Here is an 18,081-nt window from a genome sequence, read left to right as displayed (position 1 = left end):
TTACAGTCGTCATGGTTGGTGCCGGTGTCGGGCCCTGGCGCTGACAGCCTAAACGTCTGACCTATCTGCATGCCAGATTATTAGTCCCCACACCGGAAACTCATATTTCCACGCAGAGCAATATTGATCCAGTAAATCTCCACTTATCGATTCTGGAGGTTTTTTAAGCACTTTCGTTATTTTCGTCTGTGCATCCGCTACATTCTACCTTAACAACGCTTCTGTATCCTGTGTCCTAGTTTATTTTGCTCTATTTCTGTAATGCCAATCATTGACTGTTGCATTTCCTGCTTAAAAATACATTTTTCCCAATATATAGCCCGCACACAATTCAGTTGGAGCCATCGCTCAACCGTCCTCCCTGACCGTAATCTTGGTGAGAATATATACGGCACTCTGCATGCTTCCTTTAAGCAACGTTTTTATGGCTTCCAATTGTATAGAAATATTGTATTTTGGCACACAAGGTATTTTAAAGGAAGCAGGAAAGCGATAAATCTTTTTTGAGTGTAACAAAAAGTAAACAGCAACCATCAGGATTGGCCACAGCGTACGTTTTCACTATCGAAATTAGAAACCACTGACTTTTTCTATCGCAGAGATTGAAAGTCTGATGCGGAAAATGTCCGTCCCACGCCCGCTTTTCTGGGTTTAAGTCACGTCAAAAGTTTATCGACGTTTTCACATTTTTGCACGATCTGAAACCTATTTTTGTGACCCTTATTCCCCTACCCCCATTTTTTTCTCTCTCAGATCTAGCGACCATGTCTCGTTTTCTCGGGTTTCATCTCCTGGTTCTGGCTGCTTTCGTGCTGGGTATGAGCCATTTAAGGTTACGGAACACGTTTGATTGCGAGAGTACTTCTGAGCTACCTGTCTGGACATCGCAAATGTAGGATGAAACTATAGGCAAGGGGGTCACCGATGGTTATATGAGGCAGGCGAACTGCTGCCATGCGCAGACAAAACAGGAGACGTGGGGATGGTCGCGACTGATGTTGGGTCAAACGTAACGTTTCGATATATAAAGTCCTAACGCGGTACCCACGCTTTTGAAGTTGCTTGGCAGGTCATCAAGCTTAACAGAAAAGGCTGCCGAATGTTGAGCCCCAATGAAGCAAGAACAGATGTGTTTCATATTAGTGAAGAAAACAAGAAAAACACCAAAACGACAAATGATGATGATGATGATGATGTGCGTGTTCTGTCTGAAGTCTAGAAGAGCATTAAATGCCAACAGTGAAGCACATAGTAGGCGGTGATGTACGGGACAACGCTCTATTAGGAAGAATATTTGCTTGTTTCGCACTGTGTTTGGTCGTTGCCACATCTAAATCGTCCGTACGTTTTTAGTCTCATATTGTTTTCAGGGTGCACTGGGGTTGTAGATTGCCTCTTTCGTGCACTCCGTAACCTACAAAGCAACAAAATGCATAACTTGCGCGGTATGGTTCTGTTGCGAGAAAACCACCTATACTTCCTTTTTATGTTCCTGTCAGCGGTATTTTCAGGTTATCCTCAATGCGGCCATAGAAGCCGGAATCGTGCCATTCACGAGATGGGATTCGGCAGAGTCGCTGCTGCGTGAAGCGGGGCGGTGTTTAGTTGCAGGGGCCGTGAAGACAAAATACAAGTCCGGTTCAGTAAAAAGACGATTTTCTCCCGATAACAACAACGCCAATCTTACCGTAAACATGGAGCGAAAAATAGAAATATTAGCGAAAATACATTCAACAGTCGCGACTCCGTAGCCACGTTTCAGCGATTTCTCTATGACGACACGGAATCTTGTTTGTGCGACTTGCGACCTTAGCCACGACCAAGACGCATGACTGGGCGTTTGTAGTGGTGCCTCTACTTCAATTGTATCGGGTCAAGTGAATGCTAACACACTGTTATCACGCTGATAAAAATTTTATGCCGGTGTGTATAACGTCCCCCTTGGCGATAATACGTCAGTGCAGCGCGAAATGTAAGTTTGTTAAGCCTTCTGGTGTTTTTTTTTTCAATTAAAACATCTTCATGGCTGGAATGGAGGTGAGTGAGCTAACAAAGTCTAACATTCTCAAGGTCAAAAAAGTTGTATTTTGTCTTTATGGCCTCTTTATTTAAGGAGGACCCTGCTTTCGTGCGATATAATTCTAACACCAACCCCTTCGCCACCTCGAGTGCGAGGCGGAAGCGCTTCGTGGCCCTCATAAGGTCGGGACAATTATCTTAGGGCCAAAAAAAAAATACGCAAGTCAGCCGCTCGAAATCTTTCTTTAACATGTTTACTTGTGCTTATTTGGTGAGCCTAATTGGCGGGGTGCAAGTGTGTAGGGATCCAGTGACAAGCTCAACAACATCGTCATCAGCCTCCTTGTGTCCACTACAGCAAAAAAGTCTCCTCTTATGCCCTTCCTGCCGTTGTGGTCTTGGACGTCCTAGTCCTTTCTCCAATCCCAAGCCACGCTCTCACGATGATGCTCCACAGGTTGTCTGAGCTTCCTCGCCGCTGTTTAATTTCGCGTCGTCGCTGTCGTTGCACATCCTGTCCTAGCAATTTTCTGCATCTTTCCGGAATATCTCGATGCTGAATACGAGTCTCTCCTCGCATTCTTGGTCGAAATGGATGCAATGCTGCACCTTTGAGGACGTAGGGCAATCTCTCCCAAAGGAAGGAATATGCCGAGAACTGCCGTTAGTTTAAAGTACCCAGTGTTGTATGGTCTACCAGAATGACTGTTGAGCGGATGCGGTAGCTTCCGGGGTGTACCCAAATGAGAGGGTCACTTTATTAAGACGATTTCTTGAGTTCACAGCACCGCTTATACAGTGCACAAGCCTCTCGCACTCACCTATAGGATAAACAGCTGGGGGCCTCAACTTTAACGGCGTACGACGCGAGTTTATCGTTGGCTTAAAGGGACAAACAACAGGTTTTTGTCAAGTATATTGGCTTTATACCAAATGAAAGAGAATCACTTAAAACACCTTAATCCGAAACAGTTTCGATAGCGCGCAACAACTTTTGACACCGGAATTTTTTATCTACCAGCAATATCTGTCCCGCCAAAAAGAATGTTGGCCACCATGAAAGGGATGCCGTGCGGCAACACACTTTTAACTGCACGTGAGATTGAAAGGGGACATCTAATAGCTTGTCCCCGATTATAAAAACAATAATAAGCAGCCTTCCACATCCCTTCATGCCCTATGTGAATCACGCGTAAAAATCGAACAAATGATTCGCACCCGTTAAGGTAGTGTCACGTTTCGACGCTACGTGTCGTGGCATTTCACACATCAGAAAATTTTGTGCAAAATTAAAATTATTCCCGCCTGTTTATTAGGGAAGTTCTTGTGGTACCACAGTATATAAAACGCTGGCTTTCATAACAGCTTTTTTGTTGTCTGTTCCTTTAAGGATGTTGAGCCTTATCCAAATCCCATACGAGAGATCTCAACACGCCTCGCAAACATCAAACGTGTGCATGCGTTTTCCTTCCCCCTTGGTCTTTATTCGCGTTCTTAGAGAAATTCGGCTCTACCTATCTGAGGCCTATTAGAGGACCTGTTTCCGCTGCCCTGCGCCAGTAGCATTTCCGGGCGCCAAGGCTGCCGTTGGTGGCGCGGTCATGGAAGACTGGCAAGCACGGTTTTGATATCACGCGGTCTATTTGGTATTACAGTATCGCTGCTATTGGACGTCACTCTGCGAATGGAGGCTTGCAAGTGAGATTTACCTGCAGGGCAAAGGACATTTGTTGTTCAGCGAACTCAGTTTTTCTGGTGATAAAACATATTTTTCCTGCACAACTGCCGTAGTTTGATATCGTACATTTTCTCCAGGTGTCAGCGAAGTCATTTTCTTTCACAGCCTACCTTGCAGTGGGCGACTCTGCAGCCGCTCTTCAGGAGGCCAGCCGTTACAGTCCTGCGGCTGAAGACGCCGTGGCCCGTGCCGAGGGAGCTGCACGCGAGCGTAGGTCCCCTTCCAGGCTGATGTAATTGCTAAAGCAATGAGACCCCATGTTTCAGAAGTGTTGGTTTAGTTTGGTTTGTTTTACTCACCAATGCATTTGGTTGATAAATCGTAAATAAATCTTGGGTCGACGTTGAAGTTGCACCTGTCCTTTATTTGACTCAACACACGTGAAGTACTTGAGACACTGAAACAAATATTGTATTGTAGCGGTGCGCCGATACGACGACGACAACAAAGGCGGAACCACGAGGCGCACGCTAACGTGCGCTCGCGCTGGAAAAAATAAAAATCAGTTCGAGCCCAAACACTGTCGCGGCTGGTTGTCTTTGCGCCGGTCGCGACATGAATTGGTGACGTGGAAGGTAGTCGCCTGTTCTGACCGCACCATTTGACCGCACCCTTCGACCGCTCCGTGTGACCATGTGACCGCACCGTGTGAAGGGTGACCGCACCCTTCGGCCTCGCTGGATTCTGCGGGCCAACTATAGCCCGGCGGTGACAACGAAGCATCTCCGCCCGCCACGAAGCAGCTCGGCCTGCTCACGCTCACAACCGCGGCTGTGCAGAGCACTACTCTACCCCCCCCCCGTTTTAGACTCGAAACCCGCGAACATGGTTTATGCAAATCGAAGCGCGCTTTCGTCTGCATCGCATCACCAGCCAGTAGATGAAATACAACAGCGTCGTGACCTCCTTGCCAGGCAGCATAGCGGACGAGCTTGCGGACATCATCGACGCCCCACATCCTGTTGCGCCGTATGACCACATAAATGCAGAGATCATCCAAAGCAAGTCGAAGTTGGAGCGCAGCTTCTGAACACCGACGAGCTCGGCGACAGGCGACCCTCGCAGTTGCTACATCGCATGCGGCAGCTATTGGGCGATCATGGCCAAGACCTCAACAATTCACTTCTCCGGGAGCTCTTCCTTCGACGCCTCCCACAGAACGTGGTATTGGTACTGGTATTGGCCAACTCGCGGAATTCACTGACCGCATCGCGGACTTTTCTCAGTCCTCAAGCATCGCCTCAGTCGCCGATACCCCCTCCACCTCACTGGACTGCCAGGCTTGTCTTGAGAGCCGAATTGATGAAATCAGCCATCAGCTGTCATCCCTCGCACCCCTCTTGCACCGACGCCGACGTGCACCCCGTCATCAACGGTACCCCCAATCCCCATCCAGTTCTCAACATCGCTCCTTCACAACACGCGGTGAACCTGGCCCTTCAGGCGTCTGTTGGTATGATCGTACCTTCGGCGCTGCCACCCGCAAGTGCAGCGAGCCTTGCTCATGGACTGGAAATTGGGAGACCGGACACTGGCGGCGGCAAGTGAACCCGGTCATGCAGTCAGCCGCCTCTTCTACGTCACCGACAAGGTTGCCGGCCACCGCTTCTTCATCGATACGGGAGCAGAGGCCAGCGTCATACCGGCCTCTAGGCCAGACCGACAACGCCGAGAAATGACCTCCCCGTTATTCGCCGTCAACAACTCGCCGATCAACACCTACAGCCAGCCGTCGCTCACAGTCAATTTTGGCCTACGTCGCACCTTCCGGTGGCTTTTCACAATTGCCGACATCAAGCAGTCCATTCTCGGTGCTGATTTCCAGGCTTTCTACATCCTGGCCGTGGACGTGCACTATCGATGACTTGTGGATATGACGACGAGCCTTTCGGTACATGGGATTCGCTCTGCCCCAACGACCGGACTCAGAGCTTTTGTGCCATCTTCTGTGTACGAGAGCATACTTGCGGATTTTCCCGCGATCACAAGACCCCACGCGGGAGAGTCCCCGGTGAAGCACACGATCACCCACCACAACGTCACGAAGCGACCCCTGTCTTCGCTTGAGCGCGTCGTCTCGCCGGATCGCGTTATGCCATTGCTCGTCGAGTGTTCCAGCACATGCTGGAACTGGGAATTTTCCGTTCATCCTCAAGCAACTACGCGTCGGCCCTGCAAATGGTACCCAAAAAGGACCCCGGTGACTGGAGGCCATGCGGTGACTAAAATGCCCTCAATGAGATCACCATGCCGGTTCGGTACCCGCTCCCGCATTTGCAGGCTGCAAAATATTCAGCAAGGTGGACTTGATCAAAACCTATCACCACATGCCTGTGGAGCCTGCAGACATCATTACACCATTTGGTCTCTTCGAATATGTCCACATGCCCTTCGGCCTGCATACCACCACCCAGACCTTTCAATGTGCAATCGACGAGGTTACTCGCGGTTTATATTTCGTCTTTGCCTACCTCGACGACCTCTTGATCACAAGATCATCACCATCCGAACCCGAAGTGAACTTGCGAGCCCTTTTCACTCGGCTTTATGTATATGGGTTCCTCATAAACCCCAAAAAGTGCGTCTTCGGCGTGCAGACCATCGAGTTCCTGGGTCACTTGGTCACTCCACAGGACATGAGACCTTTCGACACAAAGGTGAAGGTGATCCAGGACTTTCCACAGCCAACCTCAGTTAAGAAGCTGAGAGAATTCTTAGGCCTGCTAAACTTCTACCCCTGGTTCATTCCCAAATGGGCCGAACTGGTCCTGCCCCTCCTTCACTGATCTTCCGGCCACCAAGACAGGACCCGCAGAGCACTTCGAGTGGAGCGGGCAAGCAGTGTCCGCCTTTTCTGCGGCGAAAAAGGCCCTCTCCGATGCCGCCATGCTTTTACACCCCGTTGCTGATGCTCAACTTCACCTGATCCCCGACGCCTCCAGTGTGGCTGTCGGTGCTGTGGTTGAGCAGTTCATCTCCCGTTGCCAGCCACTTGGTTTTTACTCCCAGAAGCTGAAACCTGCCGAGACAAGGTAAAGCACCTTCGGGCGTGAGCTACTGGCTATCTACTTTGCCACCAAACATTTCCAGTATTTCCTAGAAGGCAGGGACTTCTACATTCTTACGGATCACAAGCCCCTGATGTTCGCCTTCCAGCGTAACCACAGCTCGTACTCGTTGCGTGAGATCCGACACCTGTCCTTCGTCTCGGAGTTTACTGTCGATCTCCGCCATGTCAGCGGCCCGATCAACACTGAAGCTGACGCGCTGCCTCGCGTCGAAGCCCTTTCGTCTTCACCCCAACCGATTTCCATTGAAGAGCTTGCTTCTGCACAGCAACAATATACTGAGCTTCAGCAACGCCGCTCTGACTACTCCACGCTGACTTTCACAGATGTGCTGGTGCCGTTTAACGAAGGCGCAATCACATGCGAGACATCAACCGGCATCTCCCGGCTTTAGGTTCCACCGGCCCTTCGTCGAGCCGTTTTCGACGCCCTGCACGGCAAGAGTCACCCCGGCATCCGAGCAACTCAACACCTCGTCACAGCTCGGTGCTGCTGGCCCTCCATGAATGCCGATGTCCGCCGGTGGGCACGCACCTCCTCCAGGGCCAACGTGCCAAAGTAACCAGGCACGCTGTCACTCCATCCTTACCATTCCATCCACCAGACAGCCGTTTCGCGCACGTGCACATTGACCTGGTCGGCCCCTGCCACCGTCGTGATGCCGCACCTACTTGTTGACGTGCGTGGACCGCTTCACGCGCTGGCCAGAGGCAATCTCGATCCCTGATATCACGGCGGAAACAGTAGCCCAAGCATTTGATGGTGGTTGGGTGTCCCGTTTCGGCTGCCCTGCGGTTGTCACCACTGATCGCGGGCGTCAATTCCAATCCACCCAGTTCAACGCTATCGCTGCCACCTTGGGAGTACGCCACATACACACAACCTCCTACTATTCGTCTGCCAACGGGATGGTGGAACGTTTACACCGCCAACTCAAGGCAGCTCTCTCCACCTACGAGCCAAGAGAACACTGGCCCGACCATCTTCCCCTCGTCTTGCTCGGACTACGCTCGGCTGACTGGCTTGTGTTGCACATCAGCCGAGCTTGTGTATGGCCGCCCTCTTCGTCTCCCGGGCGACTTCCTCACATCTCCGCCTGCTGGTGTACCTTCGGACCGCCCCGGTTACGTGGCTGACCTCCGTCGCCTTTTCGAGCAATTCCCGCCCGCTCTCCCTCGACAGCGCAGCGACCACTCCGTCTTCGTGAGCCAGGACCTTTCATGCTGCACTCACGTGTTCGTGCACCGCGACGCTGCCCGTCGACCCCTCACTGCCACTTTATTGAGCGGGAGTGAGGGATCGTACCGCGTTATTGAGCGGCACCCGAAGGCTTTCACCCTCGACATTATTGGCCGCCAAGACGTCGTCGCCGTTGACTGAGTAAAGCCCGCATACGTCACCTGTATCCGACCCAGCCAGACCTTCCCCGTCTCAAAAACCATGCCCAGGAATTTTCAACGTCAACCATCGAAAACTGCCACGTGGGCTTAAACGATGGCCTCCGGCTCTACGAGGGGAGGGCCTGTAGCGGTGCGCCGAGACAAACACGACGACGAAGGCGGAACCACGAGGCGCACGCTCACGTGCGCTCCCTTTGGAAAAACACAAATCGGTTCGAGCCCAAACGCTGTCGCGGCGTGTTGTCTCTGCGCCAGACGCGACAGTATGCCTCCCAGTGATAATTTTAGTCAATGACCAGTTCCGCATCACCAACGAGAGGGGCAGCTAACTATTCTGCAACAAAAAATTACTGGGCACACAAGGATATGCCTATACATGGCTTGAAGGCGTAAGCGATATCACTTCCGCTGGCATTGCACACTCCCTCCGCTTTGGTGTTGCTGGAAAATTTCCGTGGTCGACCGCGCTTAGTCGACGCGGAAAATGGCGGCATACGCGAAGTCGCCGAAGTATCCATTCCGAGACACGGCACGAGTCAGTTCCACCATGCCGACAGGTGTGTTTGAGAAACGTGGCCGCCTGGCGCTCCCCAGCAACAGCCATATACTGGTTCTCTTGGAACAGTCCCTCCAGTCTCTAAACAACTTCTAATACGACTCCTATGTTAGGCCTCCATGGCGCACGGGCAGACTCCTGCTTATTCAATATAATGACCTGGTTTCTGCTCCTAGGAACAGAACTTCAGTACTTTCAAGTGCAGAGCACTTCAGGCGCTCGCCTTGTCGCCCTCTCTCGCCTGCTCGACCCAAGTACTACATAGAGCAACCAAGGCGGCGTCCCGGGGTAACGCTGTTGTTCGCGGCGTACCCGAGAGTCTTCGAAAGCCAAGCGGTAAATGTAGTCATAAGCGTTCGAAACGCGTGAAACGCGGGCGCTTGTCATCCATCTTCCCGTTGTTTGGCGCTAAGAAAACTATATATAGGTACATTTGATCAAAAATATACGTAATGAACCGGCATCGCCCGCGTCCCTTTAATAAAGACGTGCTTTGGGTTGGTTTTTACGATAGTAAACGCAAAATGCGGCAGTGCAACGCCTGCACGTGCGGGGAGAAAAGCACAAACAGAACAGAACTCCCGCTGGCGCAGTTTCACGCAGGGGGCGTGCGAGCACTGCGATGGCGGGAAAGTTGAATTCCATGGGGTGGTAGCAGTAGGGGGATAACGGCGGTACAGCCCATTATGGCGAATCACTCCTGTGCACTTCCGGCAGCTTTAAGATTGAGCGGAACGGCTTTATTTTTTTAAAGAGCAGAAATTTTTAACAGCAGAGCTGTTTACGTTTTTGCTTCTGTCGTTGATCATTAACAAGCAACAGCCCAGGGGCGGTATTCTCGTAACTGTCCCTTTTGAAGACGTCCTTTTTACGTCCATTTTCCGTCCCTTCCATCGTGACGTACTTCCGGTTAAGCAGTGGGCCTTTAATTCAAATACCGTAATTGCTACGGCAAACGAATTTTAAAGAACTCAAACCGTATCAGAGTATCTTTTATGTGTTTATTGTTCCGCGAGCGAAACAACAAAAAGGCGACGAAACATCGTCTGCTCCAAATCGTCTGCTCCGAATAGCCACGGCTCATACCTGCGCCGTGCTTGTATGGCGTCACATCCGGGTATTCGCTTTTCGCCAATCAGGGCTCGTTCAAAAGGTACGCTTTAGAAAGGGACGCAAAAGGGACAAAACACGGGAATACCGCCCCTGATGAACGCACGTGAGCGTCCTCCTCGTGAGGAGCGCCCGCCGCCGGTCAGGTTTACGCGTGCGCTTACGCCACGTGTGGAGCCCACAAAAAATACCAAGAAAAATAGCGAGCGCACGTTCAGCGGGCACCTCGTGAGGAACGCCTGGTGTCCGCCAGCTCGGCCTTCGAGGGCACTCTTCGTGGCGTGATTTCTCGCGTGCTGTTGTTTTGTTTGTAGGGTTTAACGCGTCGATGCAACGCAGGCGGTGAGGCGCGCCGTAGTGGAGGGCTACGGATCAGTTTTGACCACCTGGGGATATTTAACATGCGCCGAAATCTCGTACACACGGGCGTTTTTGTTTTTCGCCTCGTGCTCAGCAGCGCAACGCCACAGCCACTGAGACACAGCGGCGGGTCGCGTGCTGCGCTGCTCGCCAGTTCACGTGCACTCGCGCCTGAAGTGGGTAGCACAGATACCACGTTTGTGAGGCCGGATGCCGCCGGTTCTAGTGCGTGCTTACGCGACCCACTTTGGGAAAAACGTGAAAGCCTGCGTGTTTTCGGTTTCCTTCTTTGAATGGTTTCTGATTCGAGGCCTTTGGAGACTTTTTTCACATCACTCTTGAAGGGCTTCCGTAGCTACATTTTGGCCGGTGCAATTCGCGTCAAACCATTCCCACATCACCGGTTCTCAGGTGGGCGCGCACAGGTAAGGAAGTGGAAGAAAGGCATTCCCGTGCAGCCAGGTGCAAGCCCGTTTTACTGGTGGTACATTCGAACGTGGCCATCCCACGGCCTAGTGGGGCCTGTCTGCTGTCCTTCGCGGTCGAGTGGTTTAGATAACGGTGTTACGTAGATAGTAAGATGCTTACGGCGCGGGAAAGAAACAGAAAACCTTATATTTGTTCACTAAAATTAAACTCCATCCTTCCGCAGTTTTATTCAGCTAATTGGCTAGAAAGTACGTTCACTCACAAAATACAAGCAAACGGGTTTTGTTTCGTGCGCTCCTTCAACTGTACTCAGCTTCGGGGGGCATTCTTATTCACAGAGCGGAAGGGCACTGAATTTTATTGCTCTTTTTGTCAGCGCCGACCATGAGGCAGACTGAAGGCCTTCGCTGCTGCTCTAGGAAGCTCCGAATTGTGCATGCTATCGGAGCCACGATATGCTCGCGCCCGTCTTAAGGCAAAAACCTTACGCCATAGAGTTTCATACTAATATACACTAGAGGGGACACTGGCGCTAGTGTCTATGCGAGCCGTTGATCGTCTGCTTCAACCCCCATGAGGGCGGCCATGCCAGATAGACGTGTGATTTTCGAACTTGGCTTGACCATGCCGACATCTTGACTTGACTCGAAATACCTTTTTTTAAATTGAAAGCTACAACTAATGTTTATTACTGTATATATTATTAGTCGCATAAACAACTTGTACTATACGTTAAGTTTTAATTAAGGTTTAGAAGTACTCTTTTATAAGAGGGGAAGTGATTTGTGAACGGCATACGCGGCTGAGTTTAGCGGAGCCGGCGATTCGGCGGCGAAACGTATTTTCTCTCGTTTTTTTTTTTTTTTTTGCGTGCGAGTCCCCGAGTTTGCGGTGGCATGTGTCTGCTGAAGGGCCTCTGTACAGCGTTAAATTTCGTTCTGGAAGACTACGAGTAGCGGAGCGACGCGTCATATAACCCCAAGTAAGTATACACGGTTGTACACGGTTGTTGTTCATTTCCACTCATAAGTGTAACTGTTGCCGCCTCGGCATGCTGACAAAATCGTGAAAGGACGCTGAGTAACAGCTGATCGTTTGCTTTTAAACAAGCCATAACGGCCAACTCGACCATATCACCTCTGTTCGTCGCTAACACGTAGACGATGTTTTATTGACCGGATGGTTAATCGGGTTCTTTCTTTGTTATACTATTCGTGTATTCTTGATGTCTTGACGCACTGTAGAGCTGTTTCTGTAAGCAAATGTTAATTTTATATGTTGAGAGCGACAAACGTAGGAAACGGGGTATCTCATCAGGCCACACAGCGAAAAAATTATCGTACATCATTCGTGTTAACCTTCCAGAAGACGGCCTCGTCTTGCTAAGAGCGGCAGGCATGCAGGGCGTTCTGAAGCAGTGGGCTGCATTTTACGGGAGTTCCTAATTTTGTGAAAATTCCCGTGTAGAATATTTCTATTAGATGACCAATAACGCGCACTGATATATCTAAGCACCGTGTGTGTACATTACACGCCCACAAGTACCAATCATCACCTGTGTAACCGAGGTCTCACGCCCAGATATAACCAAGTACGCGTGTGGAATTGAAGGCACCCTATTTTTTCCAGTGCCTCCATACAAGCGTGCCGAAGCGCAGGAACAGTTTGAAATTACGTGCGAAGGTGTCAAACAGCGTAAATGTTGCTGATCAGACGGTGCTTGCCTAAATAGCAACTAAATAGTGCTTCTGGGGTACCATTTCCATAATACACAAGCTGCCTTCATGCATTCGTTGTTCCGTAGCTGTTCCACAATAAGTTCAAAACATTTACTCATTTTGTGTAGTTGTTCAGTCTTGAATAATCCAACTGCTAAAGTCATGTCTTCTTAAAGCACGACCTTTGAAAACATTGTTGCCTTCCTGTGAGTTCATTGTATGTGCCTTCTCTTTGGTTTAAGTAATGACTTCAGTGTCAACACGGCAGCGCGCAGCTGATCGTAACTGTGTGTTTTTATGAGAAAACCAGAGTCATTGAATATGTTATGTTGCTGGAACCCTTTTTGTAAATAAGCATGTTAGTGTGCTGGATTTTAAGAGTACATACTTGTGCTCTAAATATCTGTACAAAAGCCTTGCAAAACCTTCAATGATGCCATCCATTTCGATACAGGTCCCAGCTGTGTCAGCAGTGCAAGGAGCAGACCAGCAGGCAACACAAGAAGCTGCACCAGGCATGCAACCAGTTTCCAAGTCAGGATCAGTGGATGGATCATCAGCAGCGCAAGACAAGGCAGGCATGCCGCCAAGCTGCCAAAAACACAAAAATTCTAGCAAGGGCCACCGTTCAAAAAGCAAAAGGGCTTGGGGAGAGGTTGATTGCAGCCTACGATATGTAAATAGTAAAAACAATCCTGTACATTCAGCTTCACAATAAAGAGAAAAACAAGTGGCGAGGAAAGTGCCTTGTAGTGCATGGAAGATGTTCTTTGAATATTGCTTGTTAGGCACTCAAGATTCAACCTAATTTTCTCGGGTGCAAGAAAATTAGTTATTCGAAACCATCCATTGTATGCATAAATGTGACTTATAGCAGTGGCTTCATTTGCGATAGCCTTGGCACAGCATGAAACCAACTTCATTTAATTACTATGAGGACCATTTGAAGACTTGTGTATGTGCTTATTGAATTGAAAGAATGAAGTGGAAGTATTCTGCGTGGTATTTTAGCCCACTGTGTTCCAAAGTGGTATTCACTTGAGGGACCCTGCTGAGGAGGACTGTGCGTGGTGCCAATGACTGTGAGAGAGCTGGCACGTCCTCACTGCCCATGTAAATCTCCATTGAAGCCAGGTTCTATTGTGCACCTTTCACAAACTTTTTGTGGCGCCGCCAGCTCCTCCAGCAACATATTCATGAAGGTGTGACGTAGGGGATCAGCTTTCACCACGTGAATGTCAGTTAAAACTTACATTATACGTTGTGGCTTTAGTGTTTTGTTTATGCACCTGTGATGTCTGCCCAAACAATGGATTGAAAAATGTTAAGCTGGCCTTTCCCATCTTGCACTGTCAGAACGGCTCAAAAGGTTCTGATCAGTGGGGTAGAAGGCTGCCTCACCTACTTCTGGCTGTTATCAAGTTGCAGGTTATATCCACCCACTGCTGTTCACTGTGGCTGTATATTGTCATGCCGAGTGTACGCTGTTTTAAGACCCTTGTTTTGTTCGTTGATCAGATATTGTTGCCCTGCTTCTATTGTGCTGGCAGATGCTGATCGAAACACTTCTGCTCTACAGCTATAAGCTTTTCTAGGGTTCCTTTCCTGCAATCTTTTTACCGTAACCTAACGTCGCATTTGTTCGCCCACTTACAGTAACCATTTTGTTGATTCCTGCATAAAGCAGCCTGCGTACATCAGTATGCTGATTGCGAAAATGGCAATGCTGGTAGGTAGCTACAAACTAAATCCTGGTACCAATATGTTCACAGTGGCTCTTGGATGGGACAATAAATACATTGATGCGACATGCTTATGCCTTCACTCCTTTTCACTGCATAGTTTGCATGTTTGTTGTTCACCAGCCTTCAAAATTTTAAAACAACTTCCTCAAGGTAAGCTTGCACTCTTGCTTTTGTTGTATTAAGCAATGCTGGCTCTTGGATGGGACAATAAATACATTGACGCGACATGCTTATGCCTTCACTCATTTTCACTGCATAGTGCATGTTTGCTGTTTACCAGCCTTCAAAAGTTCAAAACAACTTCCTCAAGGTAAGCTTCCACTCTTGCTTTTGATGTATTAAGCAATGCTGTGCTTTTTTTATTAGTGCTGCAGTGTATGACTGTGGTGAGGGCTTTTTTATAAATGAGTGAAACTGAATTCTGCACTTTGCTGTTGGCACAATAAATTCACACAGCCCTCGCCTAGTGCAGTCGCCAACTTTTTCTCTGTGCTCAATATGCCTGTCTCCAGGCGCTGAGCCAGGGTTCCACTAACGCAAACAGTTGCTACAGCAACACCTGCCACTGGATGGGGAACACTGTGACCAATGTAGAATTACAGCGACTTCATTGAATAGCAAGCATGCATGCCGGTGATCGCCTCATCTTACAGGCATCTGGCTTCATCAGTACATAGCTATGCAAGCCATAGTTTATGGCCCAAAAGTACTCGTAGGCCCCAGGCAATCATTTGGCCACGTTCTGTTGCAATAGGTAAAGCCATTCTACCGTTGCAGAGGTACATTTTCTTCCCCTGTCTGATACTGCACTGCATATATGGAGTATTCATTTCATTGCATTGTTTTTACGGTTTACCTTCAGCTTCAAACACCCCATATGCGTCCACGGTTACGGGCGGTCACAGCGATTGCGCGTGAGCCTTGGTTACGCCGGTGAATACACGCAGCTGATTAGCAACGGAAAGGGACTGTGTCGGCTGTGTTGTGCTTGCGGGAACAGCCTAGCAGACGACGGTTGCACTGGCGGGATCGTCCTATGCAAGCGGCCTATCCTCACTTGTTTCGCCGCTTTCTCCCACGACAAGGTGCCGACCCACCCGCTGGTGGACGCTCCCGCAACATTAAAAAAAAATCACCGGCTGTGCACACATACTTACTGCTGATAAAAGATTTTTACTTGTCTTCGGCGATACCGTGCTCGTGTTATAATCGCAAGCGTAGTCATGAACGTGACTAGGATGGAACGCACTACCCGGCGCGGAGTGCTTCCCGTATCCATTCATTCCAGCCGTGCAGTATTTGCGCACTGCAGCCGCTGGAATCGAACGCCAACAGCAAATCTGCCCCGGAACGACCCACCGACGCTTTCGACGCCGAAACCGAAACTGACGGAGCGGAAAAGTACGAAGCCTAGTACATATAACAATCGTCAAGCCTCAAGTTAAGCCAAGTTTGAAAATCACGAGTCTACGTCACACAATCAGCTCCATGGGGGTTGAACGATTGCAGCGCCAGTGTCCCCTCTAGTATCATTAGTATGAAACTCTATGCCTTACGCACCCCATTCTGCGAAAAAGCCCGTCGTCGTCGTCGTCGCCGTCGTCATTCTTGTTCTTGTTGTTTTTCGCTCACTTTAATGGCTACCGCTGTAAAAAGTAAATAAAAGAATTGTCGCGCATTTGCTCGCGTCGCTGCAAACATCCCGGAACGGCGATAGTCTTCCGCCGTCTCTGTCACGTGACTGCCCCTTCTGTCTCCTCCGGCCACCTCTCACTGGGTTGCCCGCCTGTCTCGACCCACCCATTGGAGGTATGCGGAGGTCCCTTAGGTGCGTTCGCACTGTTGCGCCATGTGTCGGAACTGTTGGGACTTGGTGCTTGAGCGAGGATCACAAGGCTCGAACGCCTTTCACGTTTATATTTTGCGGTTAAAACAGGGTTTTCAACCCTCTTTTTCTGAATTTGCTTCACACAAATCTAGGACAAATCTAGTTTTAATGAAAAGAACACTGCCAGCACCAGTCATGTACTAACGTTCATCCTCAAAAAAGCCCAACATTATCTTTTTTCTGTTCAAGATTTTACAATAATTGGTGTTACTTCAAGCTTGAATGCAGTATTTAATAACGTCGTCAAATGGTGCCGCGAGAGCGTTTCAGTTTTAAACCCGGAAAAAAACAGATTCATGATCGTTAGGTCTCACCAGAAATAGGTCAATTTTTTCCCATAATAAATCTTGGGCTTCATTCAAATACACCTTACCACCACGCTACAATGCTTCACAATCACCTCGACCCCCACCTTACATTTAGTTCGTACTCAAGGAAAAAGGAGCTTTTGGCCTACAAACTTTAATCAAGGCTCTGCGCTTTTCTCTTATCTAGCCTTATTGTCTTTCCATTAAGCTTTTGTTCGCAGCAATCTTCCTTACGAAAAATGGTTGTGAAAAAAAAACGAACATTGCAGACAGCATATGTGTTGTTTACACCCATTTTTTTGTGCAAGATGGCTGTGAACAACAGATATGGGGCAACACGTACTGTTTTCCCGTTTTTGTCCAACATATTCAAAGTCAGTGTCTTCGCAATATAACTTTCAGTTCATGTCGTTCCTCTGGTTCAGGACTACTACGCCAGAATAACAAAGTACCCATTATGCACTATTTAACTAAAGCTTGGAATTTTTTTACAAATTGCTGCCTGTTACCCTTTCGTATGATCTCATCGATATTTCGTCTTTATGCAGTAAGAGGGTGTTACGTACGGAAAGGCGTCCGTGAGCCGGGTTCCGTAGCCTCCGCATATAAGGTAGCATGGTCGTCAAGCGGCCAGCAAACGCTGCTTCCTTGGTGACGACGACAAGAAGACGAACGCAAACTGAACTGGATTACTTCATGGCCAGAGATGAGCCGAAGCAATACAAGAGCAATACCATACCGGGCGAAATTACAGTAGAGGACTCGAGAAGAGTGACAGCATTGATTCGCTGCTCCATAACAAATAAACTTCTGCGCTCGGGGACCCGTATTTACACCCAAATCACTAACGGTCGAACAACTAACTTTTCTCGTGATCTTGCACACGGCGCGAACATGGTGCAGACAAACACAACAATCAGCGGCGCATGCTGAGTATGAGAGAGGGGAGAGAGGAGATCTTGGCTGTGGCGTCTGCCCGCCGAGACAAGTGGATACACGTCGCGTTTGCAGCTGCTGAAGTTTGAATATCACTCAGCGTGAGGCGCTCGCGATGCGGCCGTTCCCAGGTGCGTTGCTTCTTGTACGTGGCCGCTTTTTTACACACCGGGGCACTCTGCAAAACTTCGCACGACACGCGAACATGGCAGCGGCACGCAGAATCGTAACAAGCGTCACCAGGTTTCAAGTAATAAATATTTCTTAGCACGAAAGGTTCACACTAATTACGGTAAGAAAACCCCTTTTGTCACAGCTGTTACATTTTGGAATAATTTGCCTGCGCCTGTCAAATCATCACCATCCCTAATGCGGCAAAGAAATCTTGCAGAATTTATTTTGCTGTAATTAGGACCTTGTGCTGTGTTCTTCATTTTTGTCCGTTACATTTAATGTTTTCATAAGCCTTTATTTCCCTTGTGTTTTTACAATTTGAATGTACAAGGTTTTGTGTTAAATTACGGTTCAATTTTATGTCTACCGCAGCCTAATTTACTTGTGTTCTCAGAACGCGTTCTCATTTGATGGGCGCTTGGCCGCGCATGTGCTTCCACACAATCATCTCATAACCCAGGGTCCCCTTGCAGTCTTTCGGCCCTGGGACCTTCCCCTGTATACTAATATGTTTCTATTGCTTCTACGTGGTAAACTTACACGTTCAAGAAAGTATGAAGCGTATGTCTAGATTTATTAGATTGAAATCGTTTTGCCTATACGAACTTCTCACTCAAGAATTCATTTTAACT

General features: G+C 49.0%; 1 long non-coding RNA gene across 1 annotated transcript; it reads left to right on the top strand.

Annotated features, from left to right (window-relative positions):
- The first annotated feature begins 284 nt into the window (after positions 1 to 284).
- LOC144145244 (uncharacterized) lies at positions 285 to 4,101 on the top strand. Its single transcript, XR_013317458.1, has 3 exons — positions 285 to 376; positions 754 to 816; positions 3,863 to 4,101. It is a non-coding gene; the product is annotated as an uncharacterized LOC144145244 (long non-coding RNA).
- Positions 4,102 to 18,081: the final 13,980 nt, after the last annotated feature.

The sequence above is a fragment of the Haemaphysalis longicornis genome, unplaced genomic scaffold (assembly GCF_048455015.1).
Source record: "Haemaphysalis longicornis isolate Haplotype H1 unplaced genomic scaffold, Haemaphysalis longicornis Haplotype H1 scaffold_7, whole genome shotgun sequence".
Taxonomy (NCBI): Eukaryota; Metazoa; Arthropoda; class Arachnida; order Ixodida; family Ixodidae; genus Haemaphysalis; species Haemaphysalis longicornis.
The sequence above is the reverse complement of the archived record's forward strand: the minus strand, read 5'-3'. Positions and strand labels throughout refer to the sequence as shown.